This window comes from Dipodomys merriami, unplaced genomic scaffold, assembly GCF_024711535.1.
Source record: "Dipodomys merriami isolate MVZ:Mamm:240054 unplaced genomic scaffold, mDipMer1.0.p SCAF_809, whole genome shotgun sequence".
In the NCBI taxonomy this organism is placed as follows: Eukaryota; Metazoa; Chordata; class Mammalia; order Rodentia; family Heteromyidae; genus Dipodomys; species Dipodomys merriami.
Window position 1 is genome coordinate 204,836 of NW_027206412.1, and position 9,947 is coordinate 214,782.

The window sequence follows — 9,947 nt, forward strand, 5'->3', positions numbered from 1 at the left end:
CTGCAGCTGTTGGAGAAGCCCCAGGCCATCCAGGCAAAGAGGCCCAGAGGTCGAATCCCAATCAGCCCCCCTACATTGAGGGATTGGCATGAGATCCTGAGATACTTGTTTCTGGACCTAGGAAGAGTCATGGAATGTGATCAATCTCATCCTTGAATGAGTAGTTCCTGCAGGATGTGAGCAGGAAATGATAGGCAAGATTCCTGGGGTATCAATTATTTTTAATGAAGAATTGATGAAGCGTGACCATAATCATCACAGTCATGAAATGGAGGCATCGGGAAAGATCCAAGACTCAATAGTTACAAGGTAGATTGGATTCCATCACAGGTGGTCATTTCTCCTACTCTAAACAAATATGCATACTATCTTCAGCTTATGAATGGATGACTATTGTGCTCTCCACCTGCCCTATCCCTAGGGCTCAATCTCAGGTCCTGGGAACAGTACAGTTCCTTAGATGCTCACATCATGGTGTCTCCACCTTGACCTTTTCTCCAATTGGCCCTGCTAGGCTCTGAGATCAAATCCCAACATTGCCAAAAGAGGAATGCAGGTGTGAGAATCCAATCCATCCACCTGTTTCCTGTCCTGTGAAAGTTCTGGGTCTCAGCTAGGATGGAGAATGCTTAAGCAACTCTATAGACATGGGAATAGATTGCCATCCATGCTAGCACAGTTATATCTGTCATCATGCTCAATAAACAAATTGCATCCGTGACTAAGATACACAATAAAAAGAATAATTGTACTGAACGAATGTATGTGAATAGAGATCCTATGTTTAAAATAGATGGGCATATGATTTTTGCCAGTGCTGGGGCTTCAATTTAGGCCCTGGGAGCAGGCCTGACCTTGTAGTCTTCAAGGATGGTAAGCTTCCCCTTCCCCCACAGTGCTATAGTGTTACCTAGACCTGAGTTGGAATCTGAGCTGTGGCAGAAAAATGGTGCGAATTCTGAACTAGGGTGCTTTATCAGTTTTTAGAGGTTGTTTTTTTTTTTTGGCTAACCATGAACTCACTTCATGGCAACCCTGCCTCAGCTTCGATCACTTTAAGCTGGTGAGCTGCCACAGGCCCATAGTCAACCCTGTGATCCTAGGCCCTGAAGCTTTGCAGGAGTAAAAAAAAAACCCACACAGAAAAATAGCCACAGGATGCATTTTTTACAATTTCTTCCTTTGCATGGTGACCAACCTGGGTCCAAATTATACGGCTACAATGGTACTTCACTTTGCATTGGCCACGGCTAGCAGATTATCGGGGAAGCCACAGGCCCATATGTCATCATAGGCCCTGATTTTGAATCCTGGTCCTGATACCTACCAATGGGGGGACTTCCCACGAGACTCATTCCTATGCATGGGAATAACGATGGAATGCGAGCAAACTCATGATTGAATAAGAAGTTTCTGCGGGCATTGTTCTAGTCTAAAATTAGATGCAATGATCCTAGGATGTTGATTGATCTTAATGCATGGTTTATCAAGCATGAAAATAATACTGTTCCTTCAATGGAGGCATAATAAATACCCAAGAGTTGGTAGGAACGTAGTTGATCTTATTGAATCCTAGGTAGATGTCTCTGGAATTCTATACAAATATATATTTATTGATATATAACACCTGCCTATCCATGTATGGCTATTTTGTTCACACCTGTTGCTCAATCTCAGGGTCTGGGAACTGACTGGCAGTTTCCTTGGCTAGAGGTTGCCATGTTGGCACACCCATTCATGAACTGGGTCTGCTAGGCCCTGAGTTCAGATACCAGCACTGCAAACAATTGGATCATCGAGTAAGAAGCCGAGTGTGACACCTGTTTTCCTATTCTCTGAGAGTTATGGGTGTCAGATATGATGGAGAACATGTCTACAAATTTAGATACTATGTGATGGGATGTCATCAATATAATAAATGGAATGTGTGTCATCACAGTCAATAAATGGTAAATCAATGAATGAAACAAAAATACAATCAATAACCACAATATGCACTGAACATCTATAGGTAAGTACAAATCCTATCTTTATAATGTATATAAACAGTATATTTTCCAGGGCTGGGGATTGAATTCAGGCCTAGGGATGAGGCCCAACTTTCTTGTCTTCAAATATGGTGAGCTTCCCTTTCATCCACAGTGCTACAGAGTTTCCCAGACCCTAAGTTCAAATCTAAAGTAGAAAAAATAGCGAGAATTGCAAGCCAGTGAGCTAAATTTTTTTGTGTGCGGGGGGTGGGATTGTTTTTTTTGTTTTTGTTTTTGTTTTTTTGTGAAGCAAGGTTTTGAACTCAGATCATGGCACTCTGCCTCAGCTTCTATCACCCTAGGCTGCGGTGCAGCCATGGAGCCACAGCTGATCCTGAGATCCTAGACCTCCAGGCCTTGTGCTGGGAAAACCTATGCACAGAAAAAAGTGGCAGAGCCAGGCGCCAGTGGCTCACACCTGTAATCCTAACTACTAAAGAGGCTGAGATCTGAGTATCTCGGTTCAAAGCAAGGAAAGTCCATGATACACTTATCTCCAAGAAACAACTAGAAAACTGGAATTGGTGCTGTGACTCAAGCAGTAAAGTGCTTGCCTTTAACTGAAGACCATAGGCCCAGCGCCCAGGCCCAGCGTTCAAGCCCTATGACCGACCCCCCCCCCCAAAAGCAAAAAGTAGCAGGATTGTGTTTTTACATTTTATTCCTTTGCACTCTGACCATTTTGGTCTGAATGACACGGTTCTAAAGGGTACTTCACCTTGCATTGCTGAAGGATGGAGGGCTTTTGGGGAAGCCATAGTCTTGCACAGCAATGTAGGCCTAGAGGTAAATCCCAGTAATGCCACTTCCAGATGTTGGAGATCCTAAGAAACTGGTTCCCATCCATAGTTATAATGATGGAATGCTATCAATGGCATGGTTGAATGAGCTGATCATGAATACTACTCATATGAAATTAGACATCATGATTTCAGTAGACTGAGTTTATTTAATATGAAGCAATAAAAGAATACTATTTCTTACAGAGATGCAGTAATTTCAGGACACTGATTTAATTAATAATTTATTAAGGATGAAAACAATAACATTAATTACAAGGAAGCATAATAAATACACAAGAATTGGTAGGAATGTAGTCTACATAACTGAATAATGTGTAGACATGTCTGGCACTCTATAAAGATATGTATTTATTAGCATACTACCATCTGGGTGTCACTCTGTTCTTATTTTGTCAAACCTTAAGGTCCTAGGAACAGCCTTTCAGTTCAATTTTCCCCAGGATGGCGTGTTGACACTCACCCATTCATGAATTTGGCCTTGTAGGCCATGAGTTCAGATGCCAGCACTCCCAAAAATTGAATCATGGAGTAAGAAGCTGATAGTGACAAATGTTTTCCTTTTTTGTGAAAGTCCTGGGAGTCAGGTATGAAGTGGAACATATATGCAGACCTATATCCTATGGAATCAATGTTCTATGTGCCATAATAGTCAATAAAATAAATGGCCAACACATGAATAAAATAAAAAATAAAAATGAATACACTGAGCGCTATATGAAGTCAACCTATGTATATAAATATAAATGTATATGAATAGGATGCTTTCTAGTGCTGAGGATCGATTTCAGGTCTAAGGAACAGACTTGAATTTCATGACTTCAAGGAGGTGAGCTTCCCCTTTCCACACAGTGCAAAAGAGTTACCCAGACCATGAATTCTGATCCCAGTCCTGACAGAAAAAATGGCAGCTGCATACTTTGTGATGTCCAATTCTTAGGTATTTCATTCTGCCTCCATTTAATGAATGTGATTGTTTAAATGCTACATAAAATATTAATTAAAATTGATCAGTGTCCTATAATATAATTGTGTATTATTTTCTCCTAGAATGATTCATGAACTGCCCATTTAATCACATATACCACATGCCATTGGTATTCATATGGATAGGATTGAGTTTTTTAGGATCATCTGCCATTTGGAGGTGGCAGGACCAGGATATGGGCTCCAGCTCTCACTTCTTAAACCCGAGGATAAGGAAATCACCGGTCTGTCCAAGAACATCAGCAAGACCAATGATTGGACAGGCACCAATGGCTCTCAGCAGTCCTCCTTGATACTTGCAAAGCTGTGATAGGAGGATCATGGTCAAAGTCATCCTAGGCAGGAAAGTCGTTGAGACCCCTGTCCAACTTCAGTACCAACAAAGCCAGAAGTAGAGCCATGTGGTTTCACTAGTTGAAAGCTAGCCTTGAGCAAAAGCAGCTCAAGGACTGTGCCCAGATCCTGAATTCAAGGTCAGGGACTGGCAACAATCAGACATACACAACAATCTGTGCAGCCATCCAGCTAAAGCAGGTCTCTCTTGTGTCCCCAACTGGATTGGACAGAATTTCATGTGAAAGGGGTGCTGTCATCTTGACTCTGCCCATTCTGCCTGCATCACAGGATTCCGTCCACACCCCTATTCTTTTATGGTTCTTTCTGACCAATGGGAAACAAAAATAGTGGCCACGCCCATATTCCTTTCTGCCCGGTAGCAACCTGGATTCCCTCAGTTGGATGACACCACTACTGGCACTTGAGGAAGGTAGAGGTGGATGGGTAGTGAGCAAGATACTCGAGGCCACATTGGAGTAGAGTAGGAAATTGAGGTCCTAGACAGTGAGTGGGTGAATAGAGGATTTCCCAGACCATGGGAAAGTGGCCAGCCCATCTTTCCTGTCCCAGTGCTCAGATGTCTGAAACAACAGGACTCCATGAGAGAGCTGTGAGCATGAAATTGCCACAAGAACACCGGCAGAAGAATCCTCCCAACAGATCTGCAACATTCAAGAAAACTAAGAGCATGAAAAAGTGAAGAATCCCCAAGACAAACACCACTGTGAAGTATGATTCAAAGGAGAGTCCAGCCAAATGTGATGCTGACCATGGGCCTCCCCTGCCTTTGGACACAGCCACAGCCACCACGGTCCAGAGTGTCAATGGTCCCGATAACACCAAGGATCTGCAGAGGTGTACAGACATGTGGTGCCCACCCTGGATCCCAGCAAAAGAACAAAAGAGTCGCTCTGTGCCAAGATCCAACCACTGAAGCAGGAAAAGACAGACCTGCAGGATGAATGGGAGTAAGAGAGAAGATAGCCCAACTGCACGCAGCAATGAAAAGGGAGCTAGAGATCCACAAAGCACCCATACAGAGGTTGGTTTGGGCAGAAAGTGATTTACAATGTTCACCAGCCCGCGTGCAGCAGGCGACCAATGACAGAGAAAGGGAGCATGAAGTTCGTACCAGCTGCCTGCAGACCGCAGAGAAGCACATGGCAGAGCTGGAGATGGTGATGTCTCTGGTCACTGCTCACAGAATGAGACCGAAATGTTTTTCGAACAGCTGAATGATGTGACCCTTCAGCTCGAGGAAAAGATCAGAAGCTTCAATGATTTGGAGCAAGTGAACACTGAGTTGCAGGAGAAGCTGGAAGCACTCTGGACACAGTGGAGCAACATGAAAAGCATAATCTGCAAGTTCCAACAAGCTCTGGTGGGGCGTGTGGTACTAAAGAGACTACTGGACAACCTGAGCTGGATGGTGACTGCAGTGAATCTAGAGAGAGACATCTTCACAGAAGACCTGAGCATTGATAGGTACGTGCAGAAAGAGGAGGCCTGGAGGCTGACCCAGTGGGCAAACCAACTGACAGGGAGAAGAATCAAGGGGAAAGGCAGGTTTTTGACCTAGAGAAGGAGCTGGGGAAATTGAGAAGGAAGCTGGCAGAGACATGGCCCCCTTTGGGACCATCTCCGGCCAAGCAGCAGATGTAGGCCCAGGCCTACTGCACCCAGATGGAGTTGAAAAACCTGGAGGAACAACTTCACATCCAGGTCCAGGAAAAGCAAAGGCTCCATTTCCAGAACACGGAGCAGCAGAAGCAACTGTGGAGACTGGAGGAGAAGGCCAAGGATAAGCAGGAGATCTGCAAGATCCCATGATGCGCATGAGTGCAACAGACAGATGGAAGAACAGCTGGCCCTGCTTTGGGACAATCTACACATGGTGAGCAGTGAGGAGAAGCTAGCCAAGATCTTTGACTCATAGCAGCAGGTGAAGGAACATCTGTGGGAACAGCTGGACCACACAGAGGAGAAGACAGTGGAATGGAAAGATGTGGCTGAGAGAGAGCGCCAAGCAGATTGGGAGCTGCAGGAGCAGCAGGAGCAGTCCCTGGCTCAGCTGCAGGATCTCAGAGCCACCTGTGAGCTGCACATCACCTCCAATGAGTAGCTGAGCTCCGAGAAGGAGGCCCTAGATAGGCAGCACCTAGAGAGGCAGACCCAGCTGCTGGAGCAGCTGAAGCAAGTGCAGTCCCACCAACTGTGGGACCAGGTGGTGCTCTCAAAGTGGCCTGGAAGTGACCAAACCAGAGGAGGAGAGCCTGCAGGCCCAGCTGAGCTTCCTGACTTTACCTGGAGAAGGGAAAGTTGAGAGCCCTGGAGAAGCAAAAGGTGAGGAGGCAACTCCCCCAGATGTGACCATCACAGAGGATGGAAACATCCCCCAAACAGTGATGGGGCTGTCTCCTGGCTGAAATCCACAGGGGGAAACTTCTGCACCAAGAGTGGCAGGCCCACTGCGGGTGCCCAGTCCACCTGGCAGCTCAGTGCCAGAGAAAGCTGGAGGCACTGGCGCCCCACCCTGCGAGCTGGCACCACACCATACGTGGAAATGGGAAGCAGGACACGTGGGCGTCTGAGAAGAAAATCTACTTTGTCCATTACCTGCCTATTGTGGTGGACTTCCGGAGTCCAGTGGATGAGCTACACCATCGATGCAGCCAGATGTTGGCACACATCTGCACCATCGAGGACTCCTTCGTGGTGTGCAAAGAGCAGATATTCGTCCTCAATGAGCTGTGTCAGGAGAAAGCTGAGCACATGTGCTGGCTGTCCCAGGTGAAGATGAAGAGGAGAGAGCTGTGGGAGCCCTGTGGTTCCTCTCAGGGGAAGGCATGGACAGCAGGCACCAGATGCCGGCACAGGCTAAGTCCCCCGCCACCACCACTGCTTCAGACACCTCAAGCTCTGGGGTGGTCAAAATGAGGGAGGAGCAGAAAGGTTTTGAAGAATTGCCACTTCAAAGCAGTGTGGAAACTGCCAAAGGACAGGTCGGGGTACCCTACCCCATAGAGGACTCCCCCATGGAGCGCATCCTGCCGCAGAAGCCACACATGCAGATCACCCACAGCTCACAGGCTCAGGCAAGGAGTGTTCCCTCCCTTTCTTCTGTAGACTGATGCAGATGATGACTCTCTGTGTGACATACTGACTCTCAAAAGCCTCAGGAGCCACCACAAGTAGGTGGCCAGGTGGCCTTCTCTCAGGCCTCCATCTGCCAGGTGATGGGAAGAGTAAACTGCAGGTAGGGTAGGGAAGAGGCTGCCGAGAGGTGGCCCATATTCAAGGGACATCTAATGGACCATTGTTGGCCAGGGAAGAGGCCCATATTATGATTATCACAAAGAATGAATTGTTTTCAAAGGGAAACAAGCCTCCAAAAAAGATTTGTTCTTCCAGTCCTGCGGCTTGAACTCAGGGCCTGGCCACTGTCCCTCAGCTTTTTTCTCATGGCTAACACTCAACCAGTTGAACCATAGTGCCACTTCTTGTTTTCTGATGGTTCATCGAGGATAAGAGTCTCACATACTTTCCTGCCCAAAATGGATTTGAACTGTGGTCCTCTAGATCTCAACTTCCAGAGTAGCTACAATGACAGGCATGTGCCACCAGTGCCCAGCATGTGACACCTTTTGAAGACATCTTGGCGATTCTGTAAAGGGAGCCCCAGAGGTCCTGGATAGACCTTGACCCACTCAAGGAGCTGTGATGGGGGAAAGCTGATGTTCTAGCCATTCTGTTCCCCAAAATTAAAGAATACCCAAAGATTGCAGTGTAAAAATCTGATTTTGCATTCATGTGGTGTGTGTGTGTGTGTGTGTGTGTGTGTGTGTGTGTGTGTGTGTGTGTGTGTGTGTGTGTGTGTGTGTGTGTGTGTGTGAACTCAGGGCCTAGGCTCTATCCCTGAGTTTTCTTGCTCAAGGCTAGTGCTCTTCTACTTGAGCCACAGCCCCACTTGCTTTTTGATGATTAATTGTAGGTAAGTCTCTCAAGTGCATTCCCATCCATGGTGGCTTCAAAGCATGATGGGGGCCCCAGGGAAGCAAGAGTAAACACAACTCACAGGTACAATCCCTATGGTGGGTGACTCTTGCCCCCTTGTAGCCAGATGCAGGACATGCGGCCACGTGCCATCGTGGGGGACTATTGTCATCTAGAGTTCAATTGGGGGATGTGACCAGGCCCAAGCTGACTTTTGCCCACCGTGAATGTTGATTCCAGAGCAGGTCTGTTTCACCCTAGGCCAAGAGAGTTCCAGGAGGCCCGGCTTCCAGGAGAACAAGGAAGGGAGAGGTCAGCTCCAGGCCAAGCTAAGAGCCTTTGGCCATAGATACCCCAACTTGGCCTTCCTGATTACTGTAAGGCCTGTCAAAGAACAATCCCCCCGAAAAAAAAACAAAATTGGAGCCATGTCTCAAAATAGTAGAGCTCTAACATTGAACCAAAGAGATCAGAGACAGGGCCCCCACGCTGTGAGTTCAAGACCCCCAGCTGACCCTCCTCCATAAAACATAGGTTAGTTAAAGGTGAACTAGTAGGATTTGTGAAGTGTTTCTGAAGAATGGTGATACAGAAGAAAGCACCCTAATTCTAATGATAACTGAACTTGTGACATACAGCTATATGCTGAGTCCTTCACAGGGTGCTGTTTTCTGAGTCCTTCCTACATGGGGGTTTTGTGCTGAGTCCTCAAAAAGCATTTTGTGTGCTGAGTCATCACAAAGGGTGCTATATAATGAGTCCTTGAGAAGAGTGGTCTGTGCTGGGTTTTTCAAAGGGTGCTGTGTGCTGAGTCCATTACACAATGTACTTTATGCTGAGTCCTTCAAAAAGTGCAGTGTGCTAATTCATCCCAAAGGGTGCTATGTGCTGAGCCCTTAAGAAGGGAGGGACAGATGAATTTTTTAATGGGTGCTGTGGGCCGAGTCCTCTACACAGGGTACTTTTGCTGAGTCCTTCAAAGGGAGCTGTATGCTGAGTCATCCCAATTGGTGCAATGTGCTGCATCCTTGAGAAGAGTGAGATGAGGTGAGTTTTTCGAGTGCTGTTTGCCGAGTCCTTTACACAGGGTGCTCTGTACTGTCCTTCAAATGGCGCTGTGTGCTGAGTCCTTCCACAGGGTGGTATGTGCTGAGTCCTTCAAAACACTGCTATGTGCTGAGTGTTTTAAAGGGTGCTGTCCACTGAATGTTTTACACAGGGTGCTACATACTCAGCCCTTCAAAGAATGGTGTGTGTGGAGCCTTAACACATGGTGCAATGTGCTGAGTCCTGGGAAAGAGTGCTACGTGCTGTGTTTTTCAAAGTGTGCCATGAACTGAGTCCTATACACTGCGTGCTATGGACTTCCTCTTTCAAAGGGAGCTGCATGTTGAGTCATCCCAAAGGTTACTATATGCTAGGTCCTTCAAAGGGTGCACTGTGCTGAGTCCTTCACACAGGGTGCTTTGTGCTGTTTTTTGAAATGTTTGATGTGCTGAGTCATCCCAAGGGGTGCTAGGTTCTGAGGTAGTTATCCCCAACAATCTCTCTCTCTCTCTCTCTCTCTCTCTCTCTCTCTCTCTCTCACACACACACACACACACACACACACACACACACACACACCCCTACATACATACACACAGGGGTAATCGTGTACCTGCTTGATGTGTGGAGTGGAGAGGAATGGAGGAGAGTCTCCTCCAGTAGTGGGGCTGAGGGGAGATTTGAATCCCTGGGCAAGTGTTAGGGTTGGCGGGGATTGCTGAGCTGAGGTGAGGCAATTCCCATGGCCTGGAAG